General features: G+C 38.5%; 1 pseudogene; it reads left to right on the top strand.

Annotated features, from left to right (window-relative positions):
• The first annotated feature begins 8,943 nt into the window (after positions 1-8,943).
• Positions 8,944-11,124, top strand: LOC111750096 (coiled-coil-helix-coiled-coil-helix domain-containing protein 7-like; annotated as a pseudogene).
• Positions 11,125-16,612: the final 5,488 nt, after the last annotated feature.

Below are 16,612 nucleotides of genomic sequence, written 5' to 3'. Positions count from 1 at the left end.
TGACCACAATGCCATCAAAGTAGAAATTAGCAACAGTAAGGAAAACAATCAATTATGTGGAAACTGAATATCACCCTGCTTAAAAACCACTGGGGAATAGAAGAAATCAGAGATGGAATAAAAAAATTCCTAGAATCAAATGGGATGAAAACACAACATACCTTTGGGACACAGCAAAGGCAGTCCGCAGAAGTCAATTTATAGAACTAGATGCACACATCAAAAAAGAAGAAAGGGGCAAAATCAAAACATTAGGTACACAACTTGAACAAATAGAAAGAGAACAGCAAAAGAAGCTCACAGCCACCAAAAGAAAGGAAATAATAAAGATCAGAGCAGAAATGACAAAACAAAACAAAACAAAAAACAGTGAAATGACAGACAATAGAAAAACAGTAGAAAGAATCAACAAAATGAAAAGTTGGTCCTTTGAAAGGATCAACAAAATTGACAAACCACTGGCCAAAATGACAAAAGAAGAAGAGGAAAAGACGCCGATAACCCAAATAAGAAACAAAATGGGGGACATTACAACAGTCTCAACTGGAATAAAGAGGATCATAACAGATTATTATGAAAAACTATACTCCAACAAATTTGAAAACCTAGAGGATATGGACAATTTTCTAGAAACACATTACCTACCCAAACTAACACAAAATGATGTTGAAAATCTGAACAGGCCCATAACAAGAGAAAAAATTGAGAAGGTTAAAAAAAAAAAAAAGCCCTGACCCAGATGGTTTTACTGGAAAATTCAACCAAACATTCAGAGAAGAGCTTACACTAGTACTACTCAAACTATTTCAGAACATAGAACAGGAAGTGATACTTCTGAATTCAGTCTATGAAGCCAGCAAAACCCTTGTACCAAAACCAGGCAAAAAAAAAAACAAAAAACTAAAAACATAGAAAAGGAAGTGATACTTCTGAATTCAGTCTATGAAGCCAGCAAAACCCTTGTACCAAAACCAGGCAAAGACACCACAAAAAAGAGAAAACTATAGACCAATATCTCTCATGAATATAGATGCAAAAATTCTAGCCAATAGAATTCAGCAGCATATAAAAAAAAGTAATACACCATGACCAAGTAGGGTTCATACCAGTCATGCAAGAATGGTTCAGTATTGGAAAATCAATCAACGTAATCCACCATGTAAATAAAAAGAAAGAAAAGAACCACGTGATCATCTCAATCAATGCAGAAAAGGCATTTGACAAAGTCCGACACCCATTCCTGATAAAAACTCTCAATAAAATAGGCAGAGAAGGGAAATTTTTCAACGTAATAAAAGGCATATATGCAAAACCAATGACAAATATCAATCTTAATTGAGAGAGGCTGAAAACATTCCCCTTGAGGAAAGGTACAAGACAAGGATGCTGTTTATCACCACTCCTATTTAACAATGTGCTGGAAGTCCTAGCTAGAGCAATAAGGCGAGAAACAGAAATAAAGGGCATCCAAATTGGTAAGGAAGAAGTTAAATTCTCCCTATTTGTGGATGATATGATACTATACATAGAAACCCCAAAAGAATCCACAAGAAAACTACAGGAACTAATAGAAAGATTTAGCAGAATAACTGGATACAAGTTAAACATACAAAAATCAGTTGGATTCCTATACACCAATAAAGAGAACAATGAAAAGGAGATCAGGAAAGCAATACGTTTATAATAGCCCCTAAAAAAAAAAAAAAAAAACCTGGGAATAAATCTTATCAGTGATGTAAAAGACCTGTACAAAGAAAACTACAAAACACTACTGCCAAAAACCAAAAGAGATCTATATAAATGGAAAAACATACCATGTTAATAGATAGGTAGACTCAACATTGTGAAAATCACAATTCTACCCAAAGCAATTTACAAATACAATGCAATACCAATCCAAATACTAATGACATTCTTTAAAGAGATGAAAAACTTATCATTAACTTTACATGGAAAGGGAAGAAGCCCTGGATAGGTAAAGTGCTATTGAAGAAGAAGAATAAAGTAGGAGGACTCTCACTACCTGCCCTCGGAACCTACTATACAGCTAAACCCACTGCTGTTGAGTCGATCCCAACTCATAGTGACCCTATAGGACAGCGTAGAACTGCCCCTGTAGAGTTTCCAAGGAGCACCTGGCGGATTCGAACTGCCAACCTCTTGGTTAGCAGCTGTAGTACTTAACAACTACACCACCAGGGTTTCCAACACTATACAGCTACCGTAGTCAGAACAGCCTGGTATTGGTACAACAACAGATACGTTGACCAATGAAACAGAATTGAGAACCCATATGTAAATTCATCCACCTATGGTAACCTGATCTTCAACAAGGGCCCAAAGTCCATCAAATGGAGAAAAGACAGTCTTTTCAACAAATGGTGCTGGCGAAGCAGGATGTCCATCTGCAAAAAAATGAAACAAGACCCATACCTCACACCAAATACAAAAACTAACTCAAAGTGGATCAAAGACCTAAATATAAAGTCAAAAACCATGAAGTTCCTAGGAGAAAAAATAGGATCAACATTAGATGTCCTAAAGCATGGCATTGACAGGATACAAACCACAACCAACAACACACAAGCTCCAGAGGATAAGCTAGATAACTGGGATCTTCTAAAAATTAAACACTTATGCTCATCAAAAGGTTTCACAAAAGAGTAAAAAGAGAACATACAGACTGGGAAAAATTTTTTGGCTACTACATATCAGACAAAGGTCTAATCTCTAAAATCTACAAGAAAATACAACACCTCCACAACAAAAAGACAAATAATCCAATTAAAAAAATAGGCAAAGGAAATAAACAGACACTTCACCAAAGAAGATATTCAAGTGGCGAACAGACATATGAGGAAATGCTCACGATCTCTAGCCATTAAAGAAATGCAAATCAAAACCACAATGAGATACCATCTCACCCTGGCATTACTGGCATGAATCAATACAACAGGAAATAACAAATGTTGCAGAGGCGGCGGGGAGGTCGGAAGTCTTATGCACTGCCGGTGGGAACGCAAAATGATACAACCATTTTGGAAAATGATATGGCTCTTCCTTAGAAAGCTAGAAATAGAAATACTATATGATCCAGCGATCCCACTCCTAGGAATATAGCCTAGAGAAATGAGTCGTCACATGAATAGACATATGCACAGTCATGTTCATTGCAGCATTGTTCACAATAGCAGAAAGATGGAAGCAACCTAGATGTCCATCAACATATGAATAGATAAACAAACTGTGGTACATACACACAGCGGAATATTTTGCAACGATAAAGAACAACGATGAACCTGTGAAGCATCTCATAACATGGATGAACCTGGAGGGCAGTATGCTGAGTGAAATAAGTCAATCATGAAAGGGCAAATACTGTATGAGATCACTAGTGTAAATACTTATGAAATGGTTTACATACAAAAAGAAACAATCTTTGATGGCTATGAGGGGGAGAGGTGGGGATGGAAAAACACTGGACAACAGATAAGTGGAAACTTTGGTGAACGGTGAGAGTACACAATACTGGGGAAGTCAGTACAACCTGCACAAGGCAAGGTCTTGGTAGCTCCATCGACTCATCCATGCTCCCTGAGGGGCCAAATTGCTGGGCTGAGGGCTATGGGGACCATGATCTCAGGGAATATCTAGCTCAATTGGCATAACATAGTGTATAAAGAATACGTTCTATGTTCTACTTTGGTGAGTAGTGTCTGGGATCTTAAAAGCCTGTGACCAGCCATCCAGGATACTCCAATGGTCTCACCCCTTTGGGAGCAAGCAATAATGAAGAAAACTAAAGATGCAAGGGAAAGATTAGTCCAAAGGGCTAATGGACCACATCTACCACAGCCTTCACCAGACTCAGTCCAGCACGAGATGGTGCCTGGCTACCACCACTGACTGCTCTGACAGAGATCACAATAGAGGGTCCCAGGCAGAGCTGAAGAAAAATGTAAAACAAAATTCTAACTCAAAAAGAAAGACCAGACTTGCTGGCCTCACAGAGACTGGAGAACCCTGAGAGTATGGCCCCCATCGCCCTTTCAGCTCAGTAATGAAGTCACTCTTGATGTTCACCTTTCAGCCAAAGACTGAACAGGCCCCATGGAACAAAATCAGAAGTTCCGACACGAGCTGCACATGCAGCACTTCGTCCTCTGATCCTAACCATCAGGAGCTAGGTCAGAGCTAAAACTTATAGAGCACAGTCTTCCAGCCTGCCAAGTCTGCCCAACACCTCAGACATCAGCTGCAAGTTTGGAAGTCCCCACAACCATTACTTCTAACTCGACGGCTACAAATTCAGGGTTTTCCCATTACTCCTTCAGAATGCCAGCTGTAATCTCGGGCCTAGGGCCCCCTCACTTCTGACCTTCTGGTTACAAATTTGGGGGTCCCTTTGACTCACTTAGAATACCAGCCATAAACTCAAGCGTCTCCAATCCCCCTTGCTTCTGACTTGCTGGCTCCCACTACTCTCTTGGATTCAATAATTCGATATAACAACACACAGAATTCAAAGAAAGTGCTATTCTTATGATTAGAGTCTTATAATAGGAAAAAGAATACAAATGAAGAGATGCATAGGGCAATGCAGAACCTTCAAGCTCCAAAAAGGCTGTGCTACTCAGCCATGTGCATAGATGTCTTTTGCCAACCAGGATGCCTTTCATGGAAGGACATGAGCTTTTACTGGGGTATGATTTGTTTGAATTGTGCACTCCCCCACCTCCAGGTTGGCTGATAGCATATTTTGGTTTTCTGGTTTTCCCTGCCCTCACCTGAAACATCTCATTAACATAACCTGTGAGGTCTGGAGCCCTCTTCGATAACAAAGACATTTCAATCGCTGGGGATATTCCAAGGTTTTGAGGTTATCTCTCAAGAACCAAGAAGAAAAACCAAATTATTTGAGTAATGTTAATGTAAATCTCAGAGGCCATCCGCTGGTCTTTGGCTGTCCAAAACCAAACTCATTGCCATAGAGTCGATTCCAATGGAACTACCTGATAAAGAATTCAAAAGACTAACATAGAGAGCTATCCAAGAGATGAAGAAGGAGATCGGGAAAACAGACAAAACCAAGGAACATACACACAAATCAATAGAAGAATTCAGGAAACAATACAACAACAAAATGATAGAATAAGTAGGTTGCTAGAATACATAAAAACAGCAACTAGAAATCCAAAAGATTAACAACAAAATTTTAGAATTAGACAATTCTATAGACAGTCATAGGAGCAGAATTGAGACAATGGAAGTCAGGATTAACGCAGTTGAAGATAATCCCTTACACCAACTTGTCTGAGGAAAAATAAAAAAAAAGAATGAAGAAAAATGATTTAAATAAACTAAAACTCAAAGGATGGAAAAAATATATCAAGCAAACAGTAACCAAAAAAGAGTGGGAGTGGCAATATTAATCTCTGATGAAATATACCTTAAAGCAAAATCCACCATAAAGGAAAAGGAAGGACACTATATGATTAAAGGATCAATACACCAGGAGGATATAACCATAATAAATATATACACACCCAATGACAGGGTTCCAAAATACATAAAACAAACTCTAACAGCATTGAAAAGAGAAATAGACAGTTCTGTAATAACAGTAGGAGACTTCAACACACCATTTTCAGTGAAGGACCTAGAAAGAAACTCGTTATAGATACAGAAGATCTAAATGCCACACTCAATCAACTCAACCTCAAAGACATATACAGAACGCTCCACCCATTAGTAGTGAAGTATTCATTCTTTTCCAAAGCACATAGTACATTCTCCAGAATAGACCATATTTTAGGCCACCAAGCAAGCCTCAAAAAATCCAAAACATCAAAATAATACAAAACATCTTCTCTGATCATAATGCCATAAAAGTAGAACTCAATAACAGAAATAGCAGGAAAAACATCAAATACATGGAAACTGAGCAACACCTTGCTTAAAAACTGCTAGGTAATAGAAGAAATCAAGGATGGAAAAAAAAATTTGTAGAATCAAATGAGAAAGAAAACCCAACTTACTAAAACTTTTGGGACACAGTAAAAGCAGTAATTCAAGGTCAATTTATAGAAATAAAGGCACACATTAAAGAAGAAAAAAGTGCTAAATTCTAAACATTAACCCTAAAGCATGAAAAATAGAATGAGAGCAGCAGAAGCCTACACTTACCAGAAGAAAGGGAATAATAAAGATAGAGCAGAAACACATGAAAAAGATAACAGAAACAAAACAGAGTCAGCAAGACCGAAAGTTGGTTCTTGGAAAAGATCAACAAAATCTACCAACCACTGGCCAAACTGACAGAAGAAAAACAGGAGAAGAAGCAAATAACCCAAATAAGAAATGAGACGGGTGATATCATAACAGACCCAACTGAAATAAAAAGAATCATAACAGAAAGCTATGAAAAATTGTACTCTAACAAATTTGAAAACCTAGAGGAAATGGACTAATTTCTAGAAACACACTGCCTGCCTAAATTAACACAAATTAAGGCAGAAAACTGAACAAACCCATAACAAAAGAAGAGATCGAAGAGGTAATAAAAAAACTCCCCTTCATCACCACCCCCCCCCGAAAAAAAAATCCCTGGCCCAGACAGATTCACTGGATAATTCTATCAAGCTTTCAGAGAAGAGCTCACACTAATACTACTCAAACTATTTCAAAGAGTAGAAAAGGAAGGAATACCCTGAATTCATTCCACAAGGCCAGCATAACCCTGATACTAAAGCCAGGTAAAGACACCACAAAAAAGAAAACACAGACAAATATCCCTTATAAACATAGACACAAAAATTCTCAACAAAATCCTAGCCAATAGAATTCAACAGTATATCAAAAAAAGAATACATCATGACCAAGTGGGAGTCATACCAAGCATGCAGGGATGATTCAACACTAGAAAATCAATCAACACAATCCACCACATAAATAAAACAAAGGAAAGGAATCACATGATCATCTCAAACTATGCAGAAAAGTTATCTGACAAAGTCCAACACCCATTCCTGATAAAAACTCTCAGCAAAATAGGTACAGAACAGAAATTCCTAGATGTAGTTAAAGAGCATTTATACTAAACCAACAGCCAACACCACTCTCAAGGGAGAGAAAGCATTCCCTTTGAGAATGGGAACCAGACAATGACACCCTTTATCACCACTCTGATTTGACATTGTGCTGGACATTCAATCTAGAGCAATAAGGTAAGAAAAATAAATAAACGACATCCAAATTGGTAAGGAAGAGGTAAAACTCTCCCTATTTTCAGATGATATGATCTCATACACAGAAAACCCCAAAGAATCCACAAGAAAGCTACTGGAACTAATAGAAGATTTCAGCAATGTAGGAAGATAAAGGATTAACATACAAAAATCAGTTGGATTCCTCTACACCAACAGAGAACTTTGAGAAAGGCAATCACCAAATCAATAACATTTACAACAGCCTCCAAGAAGGTAAAGTATTTAGGAATAAGTTTAACCAGAGACATAAAAGACCTGTACAAAGAAAACTACAAAACTGTACTTCAAGAAACCACAAGAGGCTTACCTAAGCGGAATAACATACCATGTTCATGGATATGAAGACTCAACATTGTGAAAATGTCAATACTACCCTAGGCGATCTACAGATACAATACAATCCCAAACCAAGTTCCAACAGCATTCTTTAATGACATGGAGAAACAAATTACCAGTTCTATGGAAAGGGAAGAGGCTTTGAATAAATAAAGCATTATTGAAGAACAAAGTGGGAGACCTCCCACTGCCTGATCTTAGAACCTGTTATACAACCACTTTACTCAAAACAGCCTGGTACTGGTCCAACTACAGACACATAGACAAATGGAACAGAATTGAGAACTCAGGCATAAATCCATCTGTCTATGAGCAAATGATATTTGACAAAGGGGCAAAGTTTGTTAAATGGGGAAAAGACAGTCTCTTTAACAAATGGTGTTGGCATAACTGGATGTCGATCTGTGAAAAAATGAAACAAGATCCATACCTCACACCATACAACTAACTCAAAATGGATCAAAGACATAAATATAAAACCCAAAACAGTAAAATTTATGGAAGAAAAAATGGGAACAATGCTAGGGGACCTAATAAAAAATACATGGCATAAATATCATACAAACCATAACTAGCAAGGCACAAACACAAGAAGGTAAACTAGATAACTGGGAGCTTCTAAAAATTAAACACTTATGCGCATCAAAAAACTTCACCAAAAGAGCAAAAGAGTAGAAAGGGAACCTATAGAAGATATCTCTATGGGGCAGTTCTACTCTGTTCTACAGGGTCGCTAAGAGTTGGAATCGACTCGATGGCAACAGGTTTGGTTTTTTATTTTATAGAAAACATATCCGACAAGAATCTAATCTCTAAAATCTACAAAACACTTCAACACCACAGCAACAAAAAGGCAAATAATCCAATTAAAAAATGTGCAAAGGATATGAACATACATTTCACCAAAGACATTCAGTTGGCTAACAGATACATAAGGAAATGCTTGAGATCATTAGCCATTGGAGAAAAGCAAATCAAAACTACAGTGAGATGCCATCTCACCTGACAACACTGGCACTAATAAAAAACAAACAGAAAATAACAAATATTTGAGTTGCAGGGAGATCAGAACTCTTATGCACTGCTGGTGGGAATGTAAAATGGTCCAACCACTTTGGAAAATGATATGACACTTCCTTGAAAAGCTAGAAATAGAGTGTTTGGAGCTAGAGGCTGCCTGGGCTCTGGTGTCTGAGTTAATACATGAGGAATTCATGCAAAATGTGTGACATTCAGAAATCCAAACTCAGATTGACTTTATTTAGAATCTGGAAGGAAAAGGAAATGAAATGTGAATAAACTCATGCTTCAAGCCTCACCCAGTAAGAAGACTGCTAGCATGCCCACAGTAACGTGGAGGCGAGAGATCCTGACCTAAACCCTTGCTTGGAATCCGATGCTTCTACCAGATGTATGGAAGAAAATAACTATGATAGGGGAACGTGTTCCACTTACTTCTTGAAGTATAAAAACTGTTGAAAATTCTGGAATTCTATCATGGTCCAGAGAAGACAATGGAGTGAAGCCACCTATGCCTACAGCAGCAGAAAGAGATGAAAGCTTGGGAGCACTGGGGAAAATGCCCTATTGAATGTTCGCATTAAAATTGTTTATATGACTGAGAAACACATTAATATTTTTAATAAGTGATTACTATAATCTTTTAGGACCTCACAGGCCTTACCCAGATAGCGCCTAAATTCTACCCGAGTCTACAAGGGTGGACAAAGCGTTAGCAGTACGTCCTCTGTGTTTGCTCTCAGTACTGTGGGGATGGTATGCTGCCGCTGGCTGTTTCATGGCACTGGGTTTACACTGCTTCCTGAAGGTACCTTAGTGTTAGGAAAGGTGACATGAGAAGTTGAGTTTGTCCACTGAGTCTTGAAAGAAAAGTAAGATTTGGACAAAGACTTAACAGGGGCTGGAGGGGAGCAGTGTTTACAACGAAGAGAATAATGTGAGCAACAACATGATGGAAGGAAAGCTTGAATCAAGTTTAGAAAAGAGTCTGTAGACAATTCAAACTTAGAGATTGAGGTGGGTGGAAGAGTGGAGGAAGAGAAGACAAGAAAGGTAAACAGGAGGGAGAGCATGGTGGGTCTCAAATCCCAGGCTCACTCCAAAACCTCCAGCCTTCAGAGAACTGATTCTCACTTACCCTTGTTTAAATAAGGTTAGTAGATTGCCTGGAAGGGGAAGGAAAGGAACAGGAAAGTTTTCTTAAATAAATGGCATGCAAAACTGGTGTCTTTATTTTCTTTCTTTAAGGAAAAGCTTAAAGGATTCCATAACTAAGATTTATGAGACACTGGGTAATTTTCTGAAGCTGCAGTTTCAGTTCCTAAACCATGGTAATGGGGAAAAAAAAAGAAAGTGAATTTGTCGGAAGTAGGATTTCCATTTGCAGGAAGAAATGGGACATGGAAAGGAAGGGTATGAGGATTCATCAGGTGAACTCAACACTAGGAAGAGACTAGAGATTAACTCCATTTTGTGATATATACAAAACCAAGAATATTCTGCATGGGGACTGGAGGGGATACTGTAGCAGTTCCCCTTATACTCATGACCTTTTTTTAATTCAGTTTATTTCATTTACAGAATCATTTTAGAAAGATACTTACTAAAATTTAACATACTAGATTATCAGTGAAAGCAAAAAGCAAAACAAAACAAAAGCTAGAAATAGAAATACTGTATAATCCAGAAATCCCACTGTTAGGAATATACCCTAGAAAAAAACACCCATCACATGAAATAGACATATGCACTTGTATGTTCATTGTAGCATTATTCATAATAGCAAAAATGTGGAAACAACCTAAGTGCCTTTCAACACATGAATGGATAAACAAATTATGATACATGCAGACTATGGAATACTATGAAATGATAAATAACAATGGTGAATCTGCAAAACATCTCACAACATGGATGAATCTGGAGGGCATTATGCTGAGTGAAGTAAGTCAATCACAAAAAGACAAATATTGCATGAGACCACTATTGTAACAACTCAAAAGGTTTACACAGAGGAAAAAAAAAATATTTGATGGTCAAGAAGGTAAGGAGGTAGGGAGAGAGGGAAATAACTAGATACTACAAAAGTGTCAACTGGTAACAGGGGGCGGAGCCAAGATGGCGGACTAGGCAGACGCTACCTCGGATCCCTCTTACAACAAAGACACAGAAAAACAAGTGAATCGATCACGTACATAACAATCTACGAACCCTGAACAACAAACACAGATTTAGAGACGGAGAACGAACTAATACGGGGAAGCAGTGATTGTTTCCAGAGCCTGGAGCCAGCGTACCAGTCAGGTACGGCACAAGCACAGAGAGCGGCTCCACCCCCCTGAACTAACCCCGGCAGGGGGACCAGCCGGTTCCACGGGCGGCGTGGGACGCAGCTGGTAGGAGAAGTCCCCGGGAGGCAGTGACTGGTCTTGGAGCAGAAAGAGCAGCGTCGGAGCCGGGGAACCATCCCGCCGGGATTTGGACTGGACGCAGGTACGGCATAAACACGGAGAGTTGCTCCACCCCCCTGAACTAACCCCGGGAAGGGGACCAGCCAGGTCGCGCGGGCGGCGTGGGACGCAGCCGGTAGGAGAAGTCCCTGGGAGGCAGCGACTGGTATTGGAGCGGGGAGAACAGCATCCCAGCCGGAACACTCGGTCACGGCACAAGCACGGGGACCTGCTCCACCCATCTGAACTAACCCCAGGAGGAGGCCCAACTGGTTCTCGGGGGCGGCACGGCCACGCGGCTGGAGGGACGAGAAGTCCCCGGGAGGCAGCGACTGATTTTGGAGTCGAGAGTGCACCGTCCCAGTAGGGGAGCCTTGACGCTGGGCGTGGGGCTGGAAGCAGAGGATCTGACCGTGACTCCAGCGGGCCAGACTCCCCGGGGGCAATCTCCACACAGCCAGCACACATAGGCGACGCGCCCCGCGGGAGTCCCAGATATAATAGTCATTCCAAGCAAGACAAGCAACTCTGGCTATATTCTGAGGTGCTACTCTCCTATCTCTCTGTTCCCTCCCCCACCCTCCCCAGGCGGCTTCATTAACATCTGAATAGCCTGAGCCAGAGGGAGAACTCTGATAGGGATCTGACTGCATTTTTTTTTTTTAGCGGATTTTCTGGAAAAACTAGTTTCCCAGTGATGGCTCGGAGACAACAATCCATATCAAACCACTTAAAGAAGCAGACCATGACAGCTTCTCCAACCCTCCAAACAAAAGAATCAAAATCTTTCCCAAATGAAGATACAATCTTGGAATTATCAGATACAGAATATAAAAAACTAATTTACAGAATGCTTAATGATATCACAAATGAAATTAGGATAACTGCAGAAAAAGCCAAGGAACACACTGATAAAACTGTTGAAGAACTCAAAAAGATTATTCAAGAACATACTGGAAAAATTAATAAGTTGCAAGAATCCATAGAGAGACAACATGTAGAAATCCAAAAGATTAACAATAAAATTACAGAATTAGACAACGCAATAGGAAGTCAGAGGAGCAGACTTGAGCAATTAGAATGCAGAGTGGGACATCTGGAGGACCAGGGAATCGACACCAACATAGCTGAAAAAAGATCACATAAAAGAATTAAAAAAAATGAAGAAACCCTAAGAATTATGTGGGACTCTATCAAGAAGGATAACCTGCGGGTGATTGGAGTCCCAGAACAGGGAGGGGGGACAGAAAACACAGAGAAAATAGTTGAAGAACTCCTGACAGAAAACTTCCCTGACATTATGAAAGACGAAAGGATATCTATCCAAGATGCTCATCGAACCCCATTTAAGATTGATACAAAAAGAAAAACACCAAGACATATTATCATCAAACTCACCAAAACCAAAGATAAAGAGAAAATTTTAAAAGCAGCCAGGGAGAAAAGAAAGGTTTCCTTCAAGGGAGAATCAGTAAGAATATGTTCTGACTACTCAGCAGAAACCATGCAGGCAAGAAGGGAATGGGACGACATATACAGAACACTGAAGGAGAAAAACTGCCAGCCAAGGATCATATATCCAGCAAAACTCTCTCTGAAATATGAAGGGGAAATTAAGATATTTACAGACAAACACAAGTTTAGAGAATTTGCAAAAACCAAACCAAAGCTACAAGAAATACTAAAGGATATTGTTTGGTCAGAGAACCAATAATATCAGATATCAGCACAACACAAGGTCACAAAACAGAACGTCCTGATATCAACTCAAATAGGGAAATCACAAAAACAAATTAAGATTAATTAAAAAAAAAAAATACACATAACAGGGAATCATGGAAGTCAATAGGTAAAAGATCACAATAATCAAAAAGAGGGACTAAATACAGGAGGCATTGAACTGCCATATGGAGAGTGATACAAGGCGATATAGAACAATACAAGTTAGGTTTTTACTTAGAAAAATAGGGGTAAATAATAAGGTAACCACAAAAAGGTATAACAACTCTATAACTCAAGATAAAAACCAAGAAAAACATAACGACTCAACTAACATAAAGTCAAGCACTATGAAAATGAGGATCTCACAATTTACTAAGAAAAACGCCTCAGCACAAAAAAGTATGTGGAAAAATGAAATTGTCAACAACACACATAAAAAGGCATCAAAATGACAGCACTAAAAACTTATTTATCTATAATTACCCTGAATGTAAATGGACTAAATGCACCAATAAAGAGACAGAGAGTCACAGACTGGATAAAGAAACACGATCCATCTATATGCTGCCTACAAGAGACACACCTTAGACTTAGAGACACAAACAAACTAAAACTCAAAGGATGGAAAAAAGTATATCAAGCAAACAATAAGCAAAAAAGAAGAGGAGTAGCAATATTAATTTCTGACAAAATAGACTTTAGACTTAAATCCACCACAAAGGATAAAGAAGGACACTATATAATGATAAAAGGGACAATTGATCAGGAAGACATAACCATATTAAATATTTATGCACCCAATGACAGGGCTGCAAGATACATAAATCAAATTTTAACAGAATTGAAAAGCGAGATAGATACCTCCACAATTATAGTAGGAGACTTCAACACACCACTTTCGGAGAAGGACAGGACATCCAGTAAGAAGCTCAACAGAGACACGGAAGATCTAATTACAACAATCAACCAACTTGACCTCATTGACTTATACAGAACTCTCCACCCAACTACTGCAAAATATACTTTTTTTTTCTAGCGCACATGGAACATTCTCTAGAATAGACCACATATTAGGTCATAAAACAAACCTTTGCAGAGTCCAAAACATCGAAATATTACAAAGCATCTTCTCAGACCACAAGGCAATGAAGCTAGAAATCAATAACAGAAAACCTAGGGAAAAGAAATCAAATACTTGGAAAATGAACAACACCCCTCTGAAAAAAGACTGGGTTATAGAAGACATTAAGGAGGGAATAAGGAAATTCATAGAAAGCAACGAGAATGAAAATACTTCCTATCAAAACCTCTGGGACACAGCAAAAGCAGTGCTCAGAGGCCAATTTATATCAATAAATGCACACATACAAAAAGAAGAAAGAGCCAAAAGCAGAGAACTGTCCCTACAACTTGAACAGATAGAAACTGAGCAACAAAAGAATCCATCAGGCACCAGAAGAAAACAAATAATAAAAATTAGAGCTGAACTAAATCAATTAGAGAACAGAAAAATAATTGAAAGAATTAACAAAGCCAAAAGCTGGTTCTTTGAAAAAATTATCAAAATTGATAAACCATTGGCTAGACTGACTAAAGAAATACAGGAAAGGAAACAAATAACCCGAATAAGAAATGAGAAGGGCCACATCACAACAGAACCAACTGAAATTAAAAGAATCATTTCAGATTATTATGAAAAATTGTACTCTAACAAATTTGAAAACCTAGAAGAAATGGATGAATTCCTGGAAAAACACTACCTACCTAAACTAACACATTCAGAAGTAGAACAACTAAATAGACCCATAACAAAAAAAGAGATTGAAACGGTAATCCAAAAACTCCCAACAAAAAAAAGCCCTGGCCCGGACGGCTTCACTGCAGAGTTCTACCAAACTTTCAGAGAAGAGTTAACACCACTACTACTAAAGGTATTCCAAAGCATAGAAAATGACGGAATACTACCCAAATCATTCTATGAATCCACCATCTCCCTGATACCAAAACCAGGTAAAGACATTACAAAAAAAAAAATTTATAGATCTATATCCCTCATGAACATTGATGCAAAAATCCTCAACAAAATTCTAGCCAATAGAATTCAACAACATATCAAAAAAATAATTCACCCTGATCAAGTGGGATTTATACCAGGTATGCAAGGCTGGTTTAATATCAGAAAAACCATTAATGTAATCCATCACATACATAAAACAAAAGACAAAAACCACATGATCTTATCAATTGATGCAGAAAAGGCATTTGACAAAGTCCAACACCCATTTATGATAAAAACTCTTACCAAAATAGGAATTGAAGGAAAATTCCTCAACATAATAAAGGGCATCTATGCAAAGCCAACAGCCAATATCACTCTAAATGGAGAGAACCTGAAAGCATTTCCCTTGAGAACGGGAACCAGACAAGGATGCCCTTTATCACCGCTCTTATTCAACATCGTGTTGGAAGTCTTAGCCAGGGCAATTAGGCTAGACAAAGAAATAAAAGGTATCCGGATTGGCAAGGAAGAAGTAAAGTTATCACTATTTGCAGATGACATGGTTATATACACAGAAAACCCTAAGGAATCCTCCAGAAAACTACTGAAACTAATAGAAGAGTTTGGCAGAGTCTCAGGTTATAAAATAAACATACAAAAATCACTTGGATTCCTCTACATCAACAAAAAGAACACCGAAGAGGAAATAATCAAATCAATACCATTCACAGTAGCCCCCAAGAAGATAAGATACTTAGGAATAAATCTTACCAAGGATGTAAAAGACCTATACAAAGAAAACTACAAAGCTCTACTACAAGAAATTCAAAAGGACACACTTAAGTGGAAAAACATACCCTGCTCATGGATAGGAAGACTTAACATAGTAAAAATGTCTATTCTACCAAAAGCCATCTATACATTTAACGCACTTCCGATCCAAATTCCAATGTCATATTTTAAGGGGATAGAGAAACAAATCACCAATTTCGTATGGAAGGGAAAGAACCCCCGGATAAGCAAAGCACTACTGAAAAAGAAGAAGAAAGTGGGAGGCCTCACCTTACCTGACTTCAGAACCTATTATACAGCCACAGTAGTCAAAACAGCCTGGTATTGGTACAACAGACACATAGACCAATGGAACAGAATTGAGAACCCAGACATAGATCCATCTACGTATGAGCAGCTGATATTTGACAAAGGACCAGTGTCAATTAACTGGGGAAAAGATAGCCTTTTTAGCCTTTTTAACAAATGGTGCTGGCATAACTGGATATCCCTTTGCAAAAAAATGAAACAGGACCCATACCTCACACCATGCACAAAAACTAACTCCAAGTGGGTCAAAGACCTAAACATAAAGACTAAAACGATAAAGATCATGGAAGAAAAAATTGGGACAACCCTAGGAGCCCTAATACAAGGTATAAACAGAATACAAAACATTACCAAAAATGATGAAGAGAAACCCGATAACTGGGAGCTCCTAAAAATCAAACACCTATGCTCATCTAAAGACTTCTCCAAAAGAGTAAAAAGACCACCTACAGACTGGGAAAGAATTTTCAGCTATGACATCTCCGACCAGCGCCTGATCTCTAAAATCTACATGATTCTGTCAAAACTCAACCACAAAAAGACAAACAACCCAATCAAGAAGTGGGCAAAGGATATGAACACACATTTCACTAAAGAAGATATTCAGGCAGCCAACAGATACATGAGAAAATGCTCTCGATCATTAGTCATTAGAGAAATGCAGATTAAAACTACGATGAGATTCCATCTCACACCAGCAAGGCTGGCATTAATCC

This window comes from Loxodonta africana, chromosome 14 (assembly GCF_030014295.1).
Source record: "Loxodonta africana isolate mLoxAfr1 chromosome 14, mLoxAfr1.hap2, whole genome shotgun sequence".
In the NCBI taxonomy this organism is placed as follows: domain Eukaryota; kingdom Metazoa; phylum Chordata; class Mammalia; order Proboscidea; family Elephantidae; genus Loxodonta; species Loxodonta africana.
This window is presented reverse-complemented; position numbering and strand designations above follow the sequence as displayed.